This window comes from Pyrgilauda ruficollis, unplaced genomic scaffold (genome assembly GCF_017590135.1).
Source record: "Pyrgilauda ruficollis isolate IOZ18807 unplaced genomic scaffold, ASM1759013v1 scaffold26, whole genome shotgun sequence".
Lineage (NCBI taxonomy): Eukaryota > Metazoa > Chordata > Aves > Passeriformes > Passeridae > Pyrgilauda > Pyrgilauda ruficollis.
The window spans coordinates 4,078,113-4,098,294 of NW_024523933.1; the positions used below are offsets into that span (position 1 = coordinate 4,078,113).

Consider the following 20,182-nt stretch of genomic DNA (forward strand, 5'->3'; position numbering starts at 1 on the left):
AACAGTTAGATATGGCTTCTTTTCCTAGTGTTGTGGTAACCTCTTCAGAATACTGAAATTTGAAGATGTGACTGAAAATACCTCTTAGCTTTCAGTACTGTAAAGTTTAAAAATACTATTTTAAAAAGAGTTGTTAGGACTAGATGGTATTTGAGAACTGTAGTTCGAAGAGAATAGTGAAAGTGTAGGATAATGCAGTCTGGGATTCCTTGCACTTCTGCAGTTAAAATTCTGCATTGGGACAAAACACTGTTTAACCCAGGACCTACTGAAGTTAATGAGTCCTATCAGAGTTCAGTGGCTTTGAATTTTTAATTTACCTGTAAGCACTGCTGAGATGTGTGGGTTGTGGGCTTATAAGGTCTGTGGGTTGTTTAGAGAGATGAACACATAAATATTATGTTTTTGAAGCATTTTAAGTACTGAAACAAGAAGTTCAAATTAATTGCTATCATATTTAAATGTCCTTGTTCTTGCGTAGACAAGTAAGCTCCTCTAAAGTGACTCCTCTACACTAATTATTAGTTTTAATAAATAACAAATAACACCCCTACAGTTGGAAATACTCTCAGGTGTTGTTTTGAAATCATAGCAAGATAACAGAAAATTTTTGTGGTTTTTCTCCCATTCTGGCATGGAGGGTAGGGAGGCTGCTGTTTTGCTTGCAGTTCAGGTTTGCTGGTCACTTAGCAACACTGCTTTTGGTGAGTCACGGCGATGAACTGAAGTGCAATTTTTCTTTATCTCCAGACTGCATCGAACAGACATTCCTTTCCTATGCTGGTGTGAAACTTCCAGATGATCTCTTATCCTCCAAGTTAATAAGATAGAAGACTACTAAAACCAGAAGACAAATTAATGAAAATATGGCTTCAAAAATGAATGACAGGATGGCTTATGATCAAGTACCAGTTCTTGTCATTCTATTAAATATTTATAACGGCTGCCTTTTTTTTTAGCACATTTGTATATGTGCTTGTTAAAAAGATAGTATTGAAGTAAGAACAAACTATCTGTAAGTATAGATTAGGTACAGTCAGACTCAGTTAATCTGTGCTTGTTGTATCTGAAAGATTTGAGTGGTAACTTGTTTCACAGCTTGTGTGTACCACTGACTTGATCTGAACTTCTGATTACAATGAAATGCATTAAATGATTCAGATTAACCAGTTTAGACTGGTTTTTTTATATAATTTAGATTCACCTAATGATTGTATAGAACATTTTTAAGTTTACTAAACCCCAAAATTCCTTGTCACAAACTTATATTCGCCAATATTTTGTTGAATTCAACCCAATATACTGGTTTGTGTTAAAACTGATACACTTTGAGTCCCCTGTAAATAACTCTGCATAAATGACTGTTTTAATTGCTTCTTAGGAAATATGTCAAAATATATTTTGTAACAGCATATTCTCTAAATTTTGTTTAATCTTAGAGCTATATACATATTTTTTGTTAATTGGCTATTAAAGGTTTAGTTAGTAGTAGATGTAATTTTGGAGGTTTGCATTCTTGAGGTCACTATAAATACAACATCCACATTGAGTGCTTCTCAAAAAAAAACATACAACTGCTTTATAATGCTTGTTTAGAATAAATACATTGCCATTTCATAAGAACAAACAAGTTTAAATGCAAGGTAATTTGGGAAGTAATCTATGAAGGGAAAAAAAAATCTTTTAAAGCTCTGAAAGCAGAAAATGTTTTACCTCTCTCTTTATTCATTTAAGGTATGCCATTACGTTCTTATAAATATCATCTCTTTAAGGGGTACTGTCTACAGTTCATGCACGTGTAGTTTCTTTTAAAGTTTGTGAAATTTATGCTTCTTCTTTAAATAGAAGACGACATCTCTCAGTCCTTTGTACAACTGGAATCTCAGTTGCAAAGATACATTGGCTGTTGGTTGCACCTTTGAGGAAAAATGTACAAATAGTTTCCTCCATTTTTTGTTTTAATTAGAATTCTGCTTTTTTATTACTAACATTAAAAACAGTGAGGTTTATGTTGTGTTAAGCTAGTGCTGTATTGAGTTTTGTATCTATAATTAATGTTTAAAATATACATATGTAAACATTTTCATTTTCCTAATCTTTCAGAGATAACTGTTAGTGACTAAAACTTTAGGGGCACCTCTACGTCTCAGCTTTTTATAGAAGAAGAAAGTTAAGTATTATGTTCAATATCCTACTGGGATTTCCTTCTAAACTTCTATTTGTTTCTGTGTTCTTTTGCATTCATTGTCCAGATGAAAAAGAAGCGAATAATAAAGCATTGCTTTGTTTTGCTAATTAAAACTTAATGCTTTTTTGAGATTTTTTTGTACTCCCTGTTGAAAAATGCACAGTGCAGTATTTGTGTCAGCGTGGAATTACAGACAAATTACTTGGCAAAATAGGTACTAACCAATCCTCCCTGCTCCTTTTCATCTCATGTTTTATGGCAACAAACTGTGAGGACATTTCTTATAAGGATATAATGCAACCATGCAAAGCAGGCAATATTTCTTCATTTTCTGTTCTTGCCACAATCAACTAGCACTATTTTTCAACTAGATCAATTTTCCCATATTAACTAGCAACTTCTGGTAGAATTACTTCTGTTTGGTCCAAGCATTTTATAGGAAGCTTCATGCACATACTTTGTGTACTACCTTGGAAAAATTCTCATTTGGTCAGAAAGAATATGCAGGGTTAAAAATTGCATGTTATCTAATCCTCTGTAGTTGATGCATCAATTTGGAAGCCTGAAATCTCATCAGCAGGAGGAAGGGAACTGGGACAGTATTTTCAAAGACTCTGCAATCTATTCCAGATGTGTCAAATGCTGCATATTTTCCTTGCTATTTCCTGTGAGCTTGGTTTGGAGCAGCTGGCTCTCTGGTTTAGAGACACCTGGCCAGCTTTGCTTTGTGTCTTAGGGGTATGGGGGATACGCTCCAGTATCCCCTGAAGTTGACTGTAAACAGATTTTGCATGAATGCAAATAAGATTTTGAAGCTTGGGACTAAAACAGCTGAAGAGGGGAGGTGAGGAGAGGAAGTTCTGGTTTATTTGAGCAGATGGCACTCAAATTTTTCTAGTTTTGTTGTCTACTTCTGTTGCTTTAGACACCACAGGAAGATTGACATCTTGAATGTGATTCAGGTAGCCTGTGGGACTCTATTAACACATTTCAGAAATGACCAGTCACTCACACTTTCAGTCCCCTTACAGAGCAGAGATTGCCTCCAAGCTTCCTTGGCTGTCTCACCTAAGGTATGGACACAGTCCTCATCCTGCAACACCTTTCAACATGATTTCAACACCCTGTTCTTTCTGTATCTGCTTCCCTCCCTTTGAATGATGACAACAGGTGAGGAAAAGTGTCTTTATTTGTGTGTTATCATAACATCAGAAAGCTTTTAATCTCTCTCCCACTTTTTGGAAATGTTTTCCCATAATACTCTGCATTAGTCCCTCCTGTGTGGTTGCTTACATTGTTCACTTGAGCAAAAAACATTCATCACATGATGTGACAATAGAGCTTCCTGAACTTTTAAAGAGAAGATGAATAACCTCTGATGTGGAAGTAAATATCTCTTACTAGGGCAAAAAAATATTTCTAATAATGTTAAAACATGATTAATGTTTGCATGGCTACCCAAAAACAGCAGAGTCCAGGCTACTGTTTCTCCAGTGTATGTTATTCTTTTCGACCATCTAGACAGCCTTATCTTTTTTCTTTATAATATGCCATGGACTCAACTCTTTCAATGCTGAAATTTATATTAATGAAGAAATCAGTATTTTCAGCTTTGTATTTTGTCACAAATCTCTCGATGCTGCCACCTTCCCTACCCTTCTGCTTAGAGTAGTGCCTACTCAAGTTTAGGGTTGAAAAATGTGTGATTCCTCCCTGAATGCTCTTTAAAATCTCAGAAGTGGATGTAATGCATTCATTGACACTTGTTCCTGGTCTTGGCAGGACCTCTCTATAACTACCTGGGCAAAGAGTCAGTGAATTTTGTGACAGGCTGCTTAGGAATTAGCATTTTAGTCATAAAACTTGTGCTTTTTAAAAGGGAAACTGCTGTGTACTAGAGTTGCTATATTTTCAGTAACAGCAACAGCTGTAGGGGTAACATAAACCAGAACAATAACACTTCTTACTAATCATGTCTAATATACATTTTTCAGTGAGCGAAAATTTGTGAGTACCATGTTAAATTATTTATATTGCAGTGTTATTTTACTTCTAACTTTGATCTTCACATTTAATGTGAATGGAGAATGAACACATCTAAATGGTGACCATTACAGTTGTCAGAGACTGAGTTACTTTGATCTTAGAAGGTTATGCATTTTTGAGGTGTGAATCTGAAAGTTTCGAGAATTTAAGAATCAAATTGATCAAGGAAGTATACCCAAGAAATAAAGCAAAAGCCATTGTATATCGTTCTCTCCACTCCCCCAAATAAGTCTGTCAGCTTTTTTACTTTTCACCATTGGTTGTGAAGAAGTGTCTTCAGTTCTGCAATATCTTGCCTTGCACATCATTGACCTTAATAAGAGCTCAGCAGAAAAAAGTGTCCTTCCAATTATGCCCTTATAGTTGAATTGGTATTTGGAGTATTCCCACAGTGAGCACACATATAATTCAGGATATAAAAATTCCCTATAAAGAAAACGAATGATTTTGTAAGTTGAGAAGGTATCTGTCCTATGATAATAATTAACTTGAAATTTTGTGCACTTTCTGTTAGTTCTAAGGAATGTCTGGGGTAAAGGATTGATGGGGTTTTCTTTTTCCCGCCATGATCAGACTCTTCAATGGGGTGTCATGAAGCCAGTACAACTCTTAAGGCAGGCTGTAGATGTTACATCTGACAAGTGTGTGATGCAAGGCATGCCCCTCTGCTCTGTTCTGACCCCACCTGCAGTGCTGCTTCAGCTCTGGGGTGCCGGCACAGGGAGGACATGGACCTGGTGGAGTGATTCCAGAAGGACTCCAAAATGATCAGAGGGATAGAGCAGCTTTCCTATAAGGAAAGGGTGAGAGAATTGGGATAGTTCAGCCTGAAGAAAAGAAGGCTTATGGCAGCCTTACAGTGCCTAAAGGGGGCCTACAGGAAAGATGGGATAAAACTGTTTTAGCAGTGTCTGTTGTGATAGGACAAGGGATAATGGTTTTAAATTGAAAGATATTAGATTTAGACTAGATCTAAGAAATAAATATAATGAGGATGGTGAACTGCTGGAAAGGTTGCCTGAGGAGGTGGTAAATGCGCCATATACGGAAACATTCAAGGCCAGGTTGGAGGATGTTCCTTCTTATTGCAGAGTGGTTGGACTAGATAACCTTTAAAGGTTTCCTACAGCTAACTTCATAAATGCTGTCACAGCATTTTTGGTGTCTCTTGTTATTTCCCTGTGGCTTTTCTAAAGACTTACTCATGGTATTTGTGCTATATAAGTACTATATATAGAATTTGATCTCTGTCTGTGGTCCCTGCTTATAAAGTGACCTACTATATTTTATGTCTGGGCAGTTTACATTTAAGTTATCAAGAGAAAAGATGGTGTGTGGTTTTTTAAAAAATAAGTCTAATGAAGTTTGCTTTTGTTTTGCTTTAGAAGTTTCAGCAGACTGTTTATTACCTCTGCATCTGAGCCCTAAACTGTTAATTGTAATGGTGATTTTTGCATACTTATTTCCTTGGATTTTTTCTCATTCTTTTTTTCATGCCTGTGTTAATGCTTGTGCAAGTGTCTAGCTCAGTCCCACTCATCTTTTTCAGAGCTTCTAATTATAGACCATCTGTGTTACAAGAGTAATTAAATAGCTCACATTACAAATCACATGTGTGATTTAATCCAGATTTGGGGCTTGTGAAATGCATAGAATTCAGTCCAGTATTATTTGTACTCCTGATTAGTACAGAGTTGTTTTGCACTTCAAATGATAGATACCATACTATTAACTCTCAGCTGTCCAGAGGCAGCTTATCTTCATGGTGAATCCCATGGACTGACTCCTGCCCTGGTCTTGTTTGGCACTGAAGTCTGTGCTTGGATCTGTTTAGTCACAGCAAACATGCTAAGAGCTTGGCTTTAGGTTTGAGTTTGGAAAAGTTACCACGGTGACCCAATCTCTCTGATCCTGAGCTAATAAGGCCTTTGCAACTGATCTAGCTGCATTAAAGCGATCTTTAATTTCCTGGACTCTGACTAGTATCATCAGGACTACTGGGAATTATGGTGCAGAAATTTAGATGTAAAGCCAGCTTGGGTTTGACATGGCTGTTTGTAATGCAAGTAAAACACATTTGGTGAGGCTGAAACACCTGTCTTTGGGGTCAAGTTGGGCATGAGCATCACTCTCTTCAGCACATCTTGACTATCCATATTTACCAATTCTTTTTTTAATGATAGTGAGAAATGAGTATCAGATTGATGTATTTAAGTTCTTTATGAAGCCAGGTTTAGATGTATTGCTTGGTTGTACAATGGGTTGTCCTGAATTTCTTCTTTCAGGATTATTTCTACGTTTATAATAAACAAATGTCACCTTTCCCAAGAATCCCAGCCCCTATCTGAGTGCTATAGCTAATTTACAGTGTTGAGCAGCTTCTTACCTGCTTTCCCTTGGACCAGTAGTTTCCACACTCACTGCACAATCAGTCATTCAGGTGGGAGGGGACCACAGGAAGTAATCTGGTGTGAGCTCCTGTTCAAAGCAAGACTGGTGCTGAATTCAGACTACATTGCTTAAGACTTTGTCAGATGGATCTTAAAAACCCCAGAGCACAACAATTTCCCACACACCATGGGTGACTTTTCCCAGTGCTTGATTATTCCTGTGTGTTGTCATCACTGACCAAATATTGATGAGGGATGTGCTCAGTGCCTCCTTCCACAGCACCCCAGAGCTCCGAGCTCTCTCTTGACAGGGGAACCCTGCCATAAGGATGTATGTAACCCAGATCTCTGGGTTACTGAGCAGCCCTGAAAACTGCTCTGCTGTCAAGTGAAAAAGGGCAGAAGGCATTTGGAGGGAAAAGAATGTTCAAACTCTAAAGAATTGCTCACATTTCCAACACTGAAAAAAGGATTGTGGGTCTCCTACTATTTCCTGCCAGCTTGTTTAAGCATTGTAGCACTTGAGGCACTGCATGCTTTGAATAATCTTAATTGCTCCTGAAATTCTCTCCCTCCTGAGGCCTCTTCCTCAATACATGGCATCTGGGTATTCTCTCATGATTCCTGTTTCCGACTAAGTTTAAGTGCCTGGATCACTTGCCACAGCACTCATGTAATCTAATTTCATTTGCCTAAAAGTTTGCATTAATTTGCCATCTAGTCTAAGCTACTTACCAGGGACTACTCTGTCACCAGATCAAGAACTGCAATTTCAAATGATGCGTTTTTCCACTCAAAGCCATTGACTCCACTCAAACTGGAGTCAATGGAATCAGCATTTAAAATATTGGGGCTGTAAACTGCACCTTTCAGTACCTTTCAAAAACTGTGCCTAAGAAAACAATAGCTTTTGGTGTCACTGGGACTTGCTGAAGAGTTCCTCAGTTATAGGAAAATGGCTTTTCTTTCTGTGAAATTCAGTTGTGCAATTTTCCATGGTTTCCAGTGTTCCTGTCCTTCGGGAACATCTGTCCTGTGGCTGAGGATACCACAACTTCCAGAGTTGCCAATCCCCTGGGTTTCTCCCGGATCCAGCCTTGTATTTGGCAATAGACTTCACTCTGTGGTGTTTCGAATGGAATGGTTTGGGCTTTGTGAAATCCTGTTTTCCTACAGACTTTGTTTCATAAGCAAATAAGGATCAGCTGTTTGCTCCCTTCTGATCCAAGAATTGTCAGGACATGATGAAGCAAGTACACAGACTTCAAAATTTTTTTCACAAAACATACCATTGAGCTGTGGGACTCCTTCCCCCATATTTTGGTAATTTTTGTGATTAAAGTGGCTGAGTTCTTTATGAAGACCAAAGAAACCAGTTTCCATGGCCAGGCTACTCTTTGGTATGGCTTGTGGGGGCTGTATGTTTCCATGATAGAGTTGGCAAGGTGCATTAAGAGTGCCACACAGCAAGCTGCTAGTCAAAAATTTTCACGTTCCCAGCTCCTTTACTTAGTTTATGAACAATCTTTCTGGATGTTGTTTTGGGATTAATTGCTACTTGAGTAATTTTGAGGGGTCACCCAAGCACTTCAAGGCCTACAGCTCCATTTGATTCTTTAATCCTTCCTCTGTAACAGCAAGAGCTCCACCAGTTTTGAGTTTTACTTAGACACTTGGCACAAAGATGAACAATCCTACTGCAGGAGTGCTGCTCAGCCCTAGACAGCACTTTCCAGATGGGAAAAGTTAGGGACTGGCACTGACACGGATTAAACTGATTTTCAGAGGTAGCCTGGGATACTCAGTGTAGTGTAGCTGCAGAAAGGGATCCTTGACACCCAGGCCGCTGGTGGCCTGCATAATTGTCCTAGGACTTCTGAGGTAGTGTTTGGAGGACAGAGACAGTAGAAGAGGAAGGAAGGTCCATCCTGGTGCGATCTTAGTCATACTGCCTGTTGGGAGCCTCCTCCAGAATAATTTCATGCCTGAACTGCATCCAAGTCCAGTCAATGGGGAGAGAACTTACTCAGAGCAGTCCAAAATAGCACCAGAGAATGACTTAACATCTGTGTGCAGAAGATTGGGGCTCTGGTGCTTGCTTTCAATCCATGACTCCTTCATTGAGCAATGTGGGCATAACCTTAAAACCTATTTTCATGGCATCACAAATTTACTTTGCTACGAGCTCAATCAGCTAAGGCCTGAGAAAAACCTCCATATTGTTTAAGAAGTAGTAGAGATTCCCTCTGTCAGCTCTGGAAAACTGAGTCAGTTGCTCCTAAACAAGCAAGATTTTCTTGTGGTTTGGAAGGTTAAGCCTGGATGTTTTAATCTGTTACATGACATGAGAAGTGATCCAAAATAGAGAATGGGAGCTCAAAGTTACCCTCACCACCACTATTCAAGTTAAAATGTTGTGACTGTGTGACTTCCAGGCAGGTAGCAGAAGGAGCACGTTAATACTTAATTTTAATTCTGTGTGACATAGGAGTGCCTGCCCGCTGCCACCTCTACTCCAAGTCCCATCTTTTGGCAGGGCAGTTTCCACACAAAGGAAGGAAGTTTCAGAGAGCTCTGAAAATATCCTCGGGTCCAAACAATCATGAAAGGAAGGTGTGTTACTGAATACACAGGCAGGGAGACCACCCTTTGGGTAGTTTCACAAGCTGTAAGGCCTCAAATCCTGCCAACGTTAGCACATAATCTTCACTTTGCATTTGTAAGTGGTCCCCTTGCTCTTGAGGAGTGGGGGAGTTTAGAAGAGAAGCTTTTCTTTGTGGGACTGTGGTTTTCTCTGATTTTTTTTAAATCTCAATCAATTTTTTGGTTAAGGAACAAACACAGAAAATGTGACTTGTTTAATATTTTAGTTGTGTTTTTCCTTGTTTGGTTTTCTGTAATGAGGTACAGAAAGAATGGCAGAGCTGTTGGCACAAGCATAAGGGATAATCAGTTGCTCTCTGAGGGGCTGGATGGGTATCTGGGAGGTAATGCTTCACCTGGGCTTTGTCTTCATCCCTGCTGGTTGTGCCCACCCAGAAGGCTCTATAAAAACCTGTTTTGTTGGGTTTTTTCCTTTTGCCATTGTTCTAGTGAGAAGAGGCTTCCTGAATTCAGCTACATAAAGTTTTAATGAGTGACCTATTTGTGAGACTGCTTTCCACATTGGCAAACAGTGTGGATGGGAGGCAGCTCCTTTTGCTCTCTGCCCCGCATCCACCTCCTCCTCCCCATCCCCTCTCCATGGGGCCTGAGGCAGTGAGAGCTTGACCTGAACTCGCCACCTGAGAAGTACAGCAGCTGGACAAGGCATTTCTGCACCTTGCTGTATCGACACCAAAACAAACAGGGGCCTTGTGGTGAAACTGGTGGTGTGCTGTCTGCCCCGGCTGATGAGAAACTCCTCAGGTCCAATGCAAACATCTCTTGCTGAATGCTGGGGCCCACACTGGTGTTGACATAGTGATAAAATCACGTTTGCACCGTACAGCAGCCTTTCTTTCACTGCTTGTGAAAGGTGAGGTGCGTCCGAGCATCGAAAAAGCTGTGGGTTGGGATCTGGTGTGTCGTGCTTTGCAAGGAGAGATCCCAGACTCTGTCTGGATGCAGCATAACGTGCCCTGCTTCCTCCTCCTCCTCTACCTGCTACTCCTCCAAACACAAACTCTGGATTAATTTCTCCATAAAAAGAAAAGACAGTTCCTTGAAATAATACTTTTTGCATGCTGGTGTTATTTAGGCATAATGTATTCCTGAAAATGGGATTAAGAGCTAGGACTGGGGGAGAAGCCCGAAATCTAAAGCAAAATAATTAATAAGAGTGATTGAAAAAGCAAAGATGTAACTTTGCACATTTTTTGAAATCCAGATGGGTTCACAGTATGCAAGACAATATGGCAGAAGTTTTTAATGAGTAATCCAGTTCATCATATGCTATTCCAGCAAATACTGAAAAAAAAAAAATTATTGCTCAAGGTTACTAGGCCAGGCATTTTTGATGAAAATAGTGCTGAGTTAACTTCCACAGGCAACTCTGGCCAGATTTGTTCCACAGACTGTTAGCAAAGACTTTTTCAAGAAAATGCCACCAGCTGACTTTAAAAACTTAACTTTTGCTTTAACAGAAAGGAGTTCATAGTCTGTACTGATGACAGCTTAGTCCTTCATCTCTGACAAGCTTGAAAGGTATTCATACTGCTACAGTAAAGATGAAATATGTACATTACATATGTTGTAAAGAGACAGGATACATAAAGAAGAGAATAAGCAGGCATCAATTAACATCTGGTTTCACCTGAGGCAGATGTGGGTTTCACATCTTGTATTTGGTTCCATTTTACTGTTCGCATCCAGGCTTTGTGAGAGACCATATGCTTAGGTGCATAGGTTGATTGCAAGCAGAGTCCATCTTGCATGTCTGTGTACCTAAGAATGCAACATTTAATGCTGTATGCGAGGAGAAGGACAAAACCATCCATGTTTGTCTTGAAGTTGTACTTGGAAAGTGAAAGAAAAAAGCCCATTTGAAGTCTGCAGCATTACTCCTTTTCCATGGTTTTCCAGCTATCTGCTCTGTAAGCCCATTTACAGCTTTGCCATTATAGTTTGCATCCCCAGTATTTCATCTGCTATTTCTCTACAGTAAGTAATAAAAGCTACAAGAGTGATATCCAGTGTCCTTGAAATGCCCAAATTTGGTTGCAAAAGAGTTCAAGGTTTGTGTAAATAACTTCATCCTGGAACTAGAATTTAAACATTAGTTTATTCAGCATGTTGGGTAGTTTATTTGTATGCATCTCAAAATCACTGCATAGTTTGGCATGGGAAGGGAGCAGCAGCCAACTGGCATGTCAAGAGTGAGGTCAGCTGGCAAAATGGTGAGGAAGCTGGCACAATACCTGCCTGCCACTGGTTTTGCTCCAGCTGATACTAATGCTCCATGCCATCAGGAGCTCTGAAGTCACCCACAAGTCAAACAACATTAAAGAAACATTGTAGACGTTTATATAACACGGTAGACATGAATCAGTTTTGTTAATGGAATGTGCTTTATCAATGGAAATGGGAATCTGGATTTGGGGGATAGGAGAGTGGTGGGAGGTAGGCTATTTCTGGGGGTGGGGTGAAGAGGAGTCTTTTTTGAGAAGAGTGAAATTCTTTCCTCTGGAAGGTCCCCACCAGGTGTTTTGGTGAAGTCCTGTGGAGGAATGTGCAGTAATAAAAAATTGAGATTCAGTGAACAAACCAGGAGGCAAGGATAGATTTATGTCCTTGGCAGCTCAGGCTGGTCTCCATATGTTGTTAAAATTAGATGGCGAGAGAAATTAACTGTATCATACACTATTGCACAGCCTGCATATTAAGCCTCTCCTGTTTAAAAATGATTTAATACAAATGGAAAAGATAAAATGGGAGTTTTTCTCAAGTGAGAACAGATGGCAAAGTTTTCAGGCTCTGGAAGTCAGAGGGAGACTTCTCCATGGCCAGGAAAGAGGTGGGACAAGGAGCTCTCCTCAGGGCACCATGTCACCACTTTCTACAGCAGGATTGTCTAAATCCTCCAACAACGTGCATTGTGTCACATTAGCTTACCTTTGGAACTAGCCATCCTCCTTTTCTTTGCTGTGGTTTGAAGCTGAAAACACTGTGGGCATAAAGTTCTGTGACAGACATGGTCATTACTCCTGATGACACTTGATTCATTAAGCTGCATTTGCCAGTTCCTGCCTCAGCAAGACTTGGGGAGTATGATGTGGCACTGTTGAGCATCTTGGTCGTCTTCCTTTCTTATATTTCAGGAAATGTAGGAGCTTATTATTAATTTTTGTGGTGTCTTAAGTTGCTCTCAGACCATCTTTCTGTCTCCACCTCTTCCTGGGCTGCAGTGCCAGCTAAGGAGCTGTAACAGACATTGGTGGGACCCAGAGGTACCCTGCCCAGAGTCCAGAGCCTGCAAGTAAAGCAGGGAGGATGTCTTTAAAACAATTAGTTCAGGAACTCTGCAGTTTATTTAATTTATTAAAGATGTGGTCTGACTTGAGCTCCTTAAAAACCTTAGTTGCAATTCTCTTGTTTTAAGATGGGAGCCTTTTCAAGGCGCTGAAACAAACTCCACTTCCCATTTTGTCCAAAAATTGTGTCACTAAAACACCTGCCAGGGAAAGCTGCAATTCTCATTTTACCTGCAGGAGATTTTTTTAATCCCTATCCATTCAAAACATGACAGTTATGCCATGCCAAAACAGCACCCCCAAGTGACAAGGTGTCTGGGGGCCATTTTCCCAATCCCTGATGAAGACTTTATTCTTACCCAATAAAAATTTATTAGGTCTCTGAAATAGCAACATCATTTATGAATTATTTACTGGTTTGCTTTACCTCCCAGCAGAGTGCCCTAACTGATAGGCCTTAAAGTAATTTCCCTCTCTCTTTGTTCAATGTATATTTAAGTAATTACTTTATACAAAGGAGTGGAACAGCTCCAGGAGCAGAGCTTGGCAGAACAGGGCTGCTTTGTCAGGGCAGGCAGAATCCTCTCCCATGAGATGACTACTAAGGATTCCACATCCTGAACCAGTATCTCCGAAATCCAGCATACAAGCTGTTGAATAAAAGCACCACTTCCTTAATTTTGCAGATAATGCTGAAGTACAGCCGCTTGAGCATTTCATCTGCCCCAAAACAGTTTGGTTTTTTTCAATGTCATTAAGGACACTGCTCTTCAAGTCCCATTTTGCTTTGGAAAAAATCCTTTTAATTTCTTTCAGTGGTTTATTTTCAAGACTTAAGTAAAAGGAAACAAAAAAAAAAAAAAAAAAAAAAAAAAAAAAAAAACCCCAAGGAATTTATTGACACATCTATAGAGCTTGCTGGGCCTTGCAGAGAAAAGGCAGCAAGGGAAGTGCAGCTGCAGGTTGATCCCTGCAGGGCAAGGAGATAACTTTTCATTTTCTGTCTGCCACAAGATGATGAATTTCAGTTCATCTGGAAAATAGTCATGGCTGCGGGATCTCAGATCAGCTCTGACCTCCTGGGCGGTTCCTATCATCGCAGAGCCCGGGGCTTTGGTTGGGTTTGGAATCGCTTTTGCACTGCCTTGTCCTCAGTAAACATTCTGAAAGCTGACTGCAGCTCTAACTACTAGAGACTTTATTTTCCAGTGTAATCTGAGATCTGAGGCATGTTTTGCAGAAGGATTGAGCTATGGGCACTCATGAAATATACAGCAGAGGCTGCCATTGCTCATGCCTGTGTTCCTAATTGCTGTCAAACCTGGTAGCAACTAAATCACTTTATAGCCTCTGCAAATAAGAACAACTGAAATACCAGGCCTGCCAAATGTTGTGGTATGACTGCAAATAAACTGCAATGTCTGGGTGATTTTGGGGTGGATTATCTGACTGATCAAAATTTGTAATGTGTAGTCTACAGTACAGAACCTGAATTTCTCAGCAGCAAGTCATCAAAAAAATTGAATGATTGGCCAGGAAGTTAATTGTTTACACTAAAACAGCTTTCTTTCAAGATTTTGGGTGTGGATGAAGCATAATATTTATTTAAAGATGGAGATAAAACTTTACCATTCTCACATAATCTCGTATGTACATCTCTGATGTAAATATATTCTTATCCCTAATGCCTCTGACTGTTGTAATTGTGTATTGAAGTATTTATACAACCAGGAAGAGACAAGTGAAAAAGAAAATCCTGTATGTCTTTTATGGGTACACAGAAGCATCCAAATCAGGGAATCAGAACCTTTCTTTTCATACAGATTTTGGGGTTTTAGCAAAGAAAAAGGCATCTAAGCACATGTATTTTCTTCTTGCCACATAGTTTCTAGCAGTTACAGTGTAGTTTATGCCTAGAGAAGATCAGTCTAGACTTTTGTCCCGTCTTTGTCATAGCAGTACAACAGAGGTCTGTGGGTTTGGTGTTCCATCCTTCACCTCTTGGGGCTGCAGGCAGGGGCTGTGAGCTGCAGCAGCCCTGCGAGCAGTGAATGGCACAGGGATTGCTGCGATGAGGAGGTGCTTAGCGGGCCAGTCCCAGCACGGCCTGTTTCTCCCTTACCAAGGATTCCAAACTTGTTGACTGGGAAAACCCTACTTGCCAGAACAAGATCTTTTTACACACAGTGAGAACAATCTCCTATTGTCTCCGGGGATAAAATGGTGCCAATAAAAGATAAAAACCCCATGCCAACACGGTGATGCATGAAACTGTGTTAACTGCTTCACCGCTATATTTAACTAGGCGGTAGAAGCCTCTGAGAGAGGTGTTTTTTAGTCTAACAAATCCAAATAAATGGAATGTATAATTATGCTGAAAACCCCCAAATGTTACATTCACAACTCTGTAACTATGCAACTATGAATATTACCATTTTTTTTGTTCGTTTGTTCTTGTGCCTGGCTGAGTGTCTGTGTGGTGGGGCAGGAGTGAATGTTCAGCTGTCCCCTGCTGCCTTCCCAGCTTTGTGGGGCTGCTGTCAGAAGTGAAGCATTCATATTTTTGTTCTCCACATCTGGGAAGAAGATGCTGTGACACACTATGATTTTTCGTGGGAATGTGTCATTTCTTGTGCCTCCATTCGTGGTGTTTCTTCCCTCTACAGAAATAGAGGCTGCCTTAGTTTCCCCTTACTAGCCCAGCTCTGTATGAGCAACAGCTCCCTGAGGTTACCTCTTTGGTATAGCTAGGAATTTTTAGGAAATGGAAGGAGGCTGGGGATGGAGTGACTCAAAAACTGTGGAAGCTGGACTGATATTTCTGATTCCCTCTTCTCAGCTTTAAGCCCTGACAATGAACTTGAAGAATAGAGCTTTGTTTTTTGCCCCCAACTCCTCCTCCTCCTCCAACTCACTCTTGACAGCCTGTCCTGCCACGTAAGGTGCCCAGGGAGAACGGTAAGGCACTTCCAGTGGCAAGGTACTCCTTTCCACCATGGGCTCTTTATGTAGGCTTTGTAGGTAAAGCCTGAATCACTTTCTTCAGAGACATCCACAGAATCACAGAGTGTTCTGTGTTGGAAGTGACCCACAAGGATCATCAGCTCTTCAGTGAATGGCCTATACAGGGATTGAACGCACAATCCCCATTATTATCACCATGCTCTGGCCACTTAACTAAAATTGTGCACAAAGGGCACAAGAGGTATGCTCAGAGGGGACCCTGGATGCAGCAAACACCTCTTTCGAGACGCAGAGCATTTTAGTATCCCAGGTCTGTTATATTCAGCAGTAGAAGTAGGGTCTGCAGGATGTGAAGTAGCAGCAGCTTGCAGAGCCTGTGTGGAAGATGGGTGCCTCTTCACAGAGAGCACTGTGCTCAAGGCAAGGGATTCTGGAAACTCCCAGGCTCACCAGAGAGGCTCTGGGGAGGATCTTCAGGCTTTAGTGCTGCTCTCTAGTACAGGCTTTCAGGATCCTTTGGCTACTTGGGTATTGGTAGCCACAAGTAGAGTTTGGTGGTCTAAATCTTGACTGAATCTTGCCTTCACCTACACAAAATGATAATTCTGCTGATAGTTTTGAAACCCATCTGCTGCTTATCCTTTGATCTTCCATTATTCTTCTTGTCCTGATTAAGCCCATTTGGTAAATTAGCGGCATCATAGTACTGGCACTGCCTTTGAGCAGTCTTCAGATGTTTCCTGAGGGGTGGTTTACTTGAACCATTCCAGCCCTTTCTTCTCTTTCTCTTCCCCCCCTTCCCTGCTCCAGCTTCCCTTCACTAAGCTCAAACAATGTATCTCCTAGAGATCAGGTAGAGAAGCAGTTTGTATTGTATGAATATATGTGTGCGGTGCACATACATACGCGTGCATAGTGCATATGTACACACACAGAGCACGTATGTACACATGTACGTATATCTGTGCATCTGTAGAGTGCTCCAAATGCAGTGCAGCCTCTAGATGCTACTGCATAGAAACAACCAGCCCCTCTTTGAAAATCTCTTTTTTAAAGTTTGGATGTGCTCATTGTGGAGAGCTGGCCCCATTATGGGGCTTGCCCTTTTCCATTGATTACATGGCACCAAAATGTAGAATTGAATGCAAGTCTAGGTTCATGATGAGAAAACCCTGCTAACCTCAGGGAGAAAGAATTAGTTGGTTTTGGAATTTTAATTTGGTCCCAACTGTATTTCAGCTTTATTTCAAAAATCTGAAAGCATAACAATCAGGAAAAACATGCTACATAGACCCATGCCATTGAGTTAAAATGTTTATTTGGAATGAATAAATGGAAGTGCGAGCCATTGCAAAAAATCTCGTTGCAGATTGTTGTCAAAATTATATACACACGTGTATACATTTTCATTTCCTTCCTTCCCGAGATAAATTATTCTTTAAGCTTCTCCTGTGGAACACATGTGTCTCTGGAATTCCAGGGGACTAAAATATGTGGAAATACAACATGTGAAATCAGAATTATGTCTGGTTGTGTACTTTTTTGACTCCAGTATGGCTCAGTCCCTTGTTTCCCAACAATGTTTAGATTAAGCCTTCCAGGATGAAAATTGATTCTCTTTGTGTCTCTGAATTTGCAGCCATGAAAAAAAAAAAAAAAAAGGGCAAGGAAGACTTTTTCTGGTATAGTGTTTTCCTGTATTACTCTATTTTTTCCCCTTTAATTGGTAAAATCAGCTGTTGTGACAGAGGCAGCATGATAAATAATAAGCAGAAAGCTGTCCAAGCAAGAGCTTCTTTCTCACGCTATTTCCTGCAGAGTCAGATTGTATGAATGCCTGCAAATATCTAAACTTGGGGCATATTTGAACATCCCTATTACCTTTCCGAGCTTTAGATCCAGCTCTTTGATTTGTTCTCTCAAGCTCCTTAAAGCTCCTTCTCTGCCAGTTTGGATGATGTGTAGGAGTCTGTAATGAATACGCTCATTATCTAATACAAAGTGGCATAAAACACTCATGCCATGAACCCCGCCACACAGCTATGCCCCGCTGTAATTCTCTGATTCATGCTGTACGAGATTAATAGCATTTATGTTATTCATATATCTTGGTTGACCTTGATCTGTTAGAAATTCCCTCCTTTTTATCTCTGTCCCATACTGGGGAGGTTTTGTCCCACATTAACAATGGAACTTTTGTACTTCAAAGCACATTCTCCCCACGCCCAACATCCTGAGTTTTAATTTTCCTTACATATATAATATCTGTTCCCTTCTCTTTCCCTCTCATATTCTTACCTATGTTTAATGGGCTGATACTATCTCAGGAGCTGTAAGCTTTTATTTTATTTTTTTAAAATATCATAGTAAGTTAACCCTTTGAAATCTAATTGCAGAAAAACACCTAAATTCTACCAGAAGAAACAAAAACACGCTCTAAGAATAAACAGTATTTGTAGCTTTTCTCTGTGGCATTTGTAGGGCAAATACTATCATTTCAGCTGTGACAACACATAAGAATGTGTGTGTATGGGGAAAAGATGATGCAGAGACTTGAATAAGGGAAAGATGGGGTCCTTAATTATAGATACGATTTTTCAGAATGCCTTGAGTTTTTCCTTGGGCATTTGCAAAACTGAGGCATGTTCCTGCCTCTTGCATTGCTCCTGCACTCAGAGAAATGAATTGGCCCCTGTGATTCCCCACTACTGCTTCCCACTGCAGCACACTGCTCCCTGCTTGTGGTGATGTGAGAGAGACCCTCTGTCTGTGAGAAAATATGGGCTGTCTGGAAAAAACCATGTCCCATGGGAAGTAGGTGTCTGTGGTCTAATATGTCTCAGGTCTCCCTTGGCTGGCTGCAGCCTCTCACCACTACTGGTGATGCACAGGGAGGTTGAGCGGTGAGCAGGAGCTGGGGCTGGGAGGAGCTGTCCCCTGCAGATGAGAATCCATCCTTCCCTGTGCCCTGCTCAGCAGCAGTGCCTTGAGGAGAGTTTGCTGCCATGATGGTGGGGAAGGAGCTCTGGATGGGCCCAACAGCTCTTGTCCAGAGCTGGAGCAAGAGCTAGCAAGGCTCTGGGGTGGAAATGCTGAGGAAGAGAGAGGGTCGAGAGCGGAACTGCGCAGGGGCTTCTGGCAGTGCATTGGGGCAGGGAGGTGCAGAGGAGCATGCAAGCAAGTGCAGAGAGAAAGCAAGATAACAAAAAGATCAAAAGGGGGATGTGGTGATAAGCATGAGTGGCAGTCTAGTGAAATGAAGAACAGAGCCCCTACATATGGTGCAAGGAGAGAAGCTGCCTGCTGTGCATTGGACATCCCATGTCCTTACTGTCCTTCCTGGCCATCTTCCACCATACTTGGAAGTGGGATTCAGCTCTGTCTGCGTTCTAGTCTGCCAATTGCTGTGACACCACAACGGGCAAGCAGGGAACTCCAGCTACCACCTTCCTTCTTTTTCTTTTCCTCAGCACATGCCAAGACTGAGAGCTGTCAAAACAGGTGTATGCCTGAGTCCAAAAACTGCAACTGCCAAGGACCATGTGGTTCTTAGGCTTATAACAACTTTTCAGTCTATTTGTTTATTTACTTCTCCCTCCAACTTGTGATTGGTGGCTTCTTAATTTTTATTTTCCTGTCAGCTTTCTGGAAGGCTGGATTAGAAATGTGAAAGCAAAAAACACTGATCTGGAAATACTTAGGAACCAAGACCTGCAGGGAGAGGCAATGTCTTTTATTTAGACACTGATACCGCTGAAAAAATAGGCAACTTCCAGATATAATGGCTCAGCTTTAGGTCATGAAATCCTTTCTTTATTTTTTTCTCCAATGGTTGGGCCTAATAAAAGATACGACATCTCCTTCCAGACCCTTCCTTGCCTATGTTCCTAGACCATCATCACTCCAGCAGCACTTATCAGTAAATATTTGTGGCTGGAGCTGTGCTGCTTGGAGCAGTTTCTCCCTCCAACTTCCTGCCTTCCCAGCTGTTGTCTCCTAGTGGCCCTGCTGCTGCCGGCCTTCAGCCCCTGTGCTGGGCAGCAGCAGCCCCAGGGGCACAGAGGTGTCTGGCTCTGCTCCACACCCCTAATTCTGCTCACTCACTGTCTGTTTTCAGGGCATTTGCTGAAAGAGAAATAAAACTATTGCATTTAATGCAGAGTGAATAGAGCAGATCCTACAACCTTTCTTTGTGATGTATGCTGAGTTCTGTGTATTTTTTCATTCTGTTTTACATTTTTTTACAGTATATCAATAGCCATGAATCAGAGTTTCGAAGCAGACAGTGCTCAGAAATACTTAAGGGTTTTCCATGTGTTGTTGCCCAGGTCTGAAGAATGTTAAGATCCATCTGTGTTATAATGCATTGAATTAGCTAGGGGAGAAAAAAGGAGCAACCAGACAATTTTTTTCTAATCTTTGCTTTAATCTTGCAAAAAAACTCCTGACACTTTCTAATAGAATTCCAAAGTGGTAACAACCTAACTGGTATTAGGCCCATGGTTTAACTATACTGTACCTGTGTTAAAGGAAAGCTCTGTTGACTCTGACTTTGTGGCAGAACATATACTACTTTCATGGGATTAGAAGCCTGTATACTCTGGCCTTGTTTTGCTTTCTCGGCATGTTCAAACTTCTTGAGG

General features: G+C 40.9%; 1 protein-coding gene across 3 annotated transcripts in view; it reads left to right on the forward strand.

The window, feature by feature from the left end:
- Positions 1–3,227, forward strand: part of NDFIP2 (Nedd4 family interacting protein 2) — a 46,389-nt gene extending 43,162 nt beyond the window's left edge. For 2 of the 3 annotated variants that reach the window (XM_041471227.1, XM_041471229.1), the window contains one exon: positions 751–2,301. The gene's annotated coding sequence lies outside the window, so the exon portion shown is untranslated. Of the gene's footprint in view, positions 1–750; positions 2,302–3,208 lie in introns of those variants that run through there. The other variant, XM_041471228.1, reaches the window with a different exon arrangement.
- The last annotated feature ends 16,955 nt before the right edge of the window (positions 3,228–20,182 follow it).